This window comes from Salvelinus alpinus, chromosome 24, assembly GCF_045679555.1.
Source record: "Salvelinus alpinus chromosome 24, SLU_Salpinus.1, whole genome shotgun sequence".
Taxonomy (NCBI): Eukaryota; Metazoa; Chordata; class Actinopteri; order Salmoniformes; family Salmonidae; genus Salvelinus; species Salvelinus alpinus.
Genome location: NC_092109.1, coordinates 48087286 through 48088330, shown reverse-complemented (window position 1 = coordinate 48088330; position 1045 = coordinate 48087286). Strand labels below are relative to the sequence as shown.

At 42.1% G+C, this 1045-nt stretch overlaps 1 protein-coding gene across 2 annotated transcripts in view; it reads left to right on the top strand.

The window, feature by feature from the left end:
• The first annotated feature begins 964 nt into the window (after positions 1-964).
• crfb12 (cytokine receptor family member B12) overlaps positions 965-1045 on the top strand; it is a 19169-nt gene continuing 19088 nt past the window's right edge. The window contains exon 1 of one of the 2 annotated variants that reach the window (XM_071362935.1): positions 965-1045. This exon is cut by the window's right edge and continues 261 nt beyond it. The gene's annotated coding sequence lies outside the window, so the exon portion shown is untranslated. The other variant, XM_071362934.1, reaches the window with a different exon arrangement.

The window sequence follows — 1045 nt, the reverse complement described above, 5'->3', positions numbered from 1 at the left end:
AAAGGGTAGTATCCTGTATATGTCCTGGTGACATAGTGTTGTGGAGGGTAGTATCCTGTATATGTCCTGGTGACATAGTGAAGGTTATGTTGTGGAGGGTAGTATCCTGTATATGTCCTGGTGACATAGTGAAGGTTATGTTGTGGAGGGTAGTATCCTGTATATGTCCTGGTGACATAGTGAAGGTTATGTTGTGGAAGGTAGTATCCTGTATATGTCCTGGTGACATAGTGAAGGTTATGTTGTGGAAGGTAGTATCCTGTATATGTCCTGGTGACATAGTGAAGGTTATGTTGTAGAGGGTAGTATCCTGTATATGTCCTGGTGACATAGTGAGGGTTATGTTGTAGAGGGTAGTATCCTGTATATGTCCTGGTGACATAGTGAAGGTTATGTTGTAGAGGGTAGTATCCTGTATTTGTCCTGGTGACATAGTGAAGGTTATGTTGTAGAGGGTAGTATCCTGTATATGTCCTGGTGACATAGTGAAGGTTATGTTGTAGAGGGTAGTATCCTGTATTTGTCCTGGTGACTAACTCTAAATCTACCTTTTTTTAAGAACATGCTGAAAAATGCAGCAGCTCATCTGATCATGACCTCTCTCTCTCTCTCTCTCTCTCTCTCTCTCTCTCTCTCTCTCTCTCTCTCTCTCTCTCTCTCTCTCTCTCTCTCTCTCTCTCTCTCTCTCTCTGTCTCTCTGTCTCTCTGTTTGTCTGGCTGGGTGTTTGGTTGTCTGTCTCTCTTTCAGTCAGTCTGTAATACTATAGTATTTCCATTCTTCATTTTTTTATGGCCTTTTTATTTTATTTGTAATAGTAACTACTGTATCATGCTGTTACATGTTTTAGTTGTGATACAGGGAACTCTACCTGACGTATAGAGAGAGTTTGATTGTATGTGTTTACCTGTGTGGGTGGGTGGGTGTGTGGGTGTGGCCTATAGAATTTGTTTCTGGTTTGTCTGTGGAATGCAGAGCGGTAGCTAGAATCAGACCCAGTGCGTGTGGTGTGTGTGTTATTGTGTGTTAGTGTGTGTGTGAACAGGT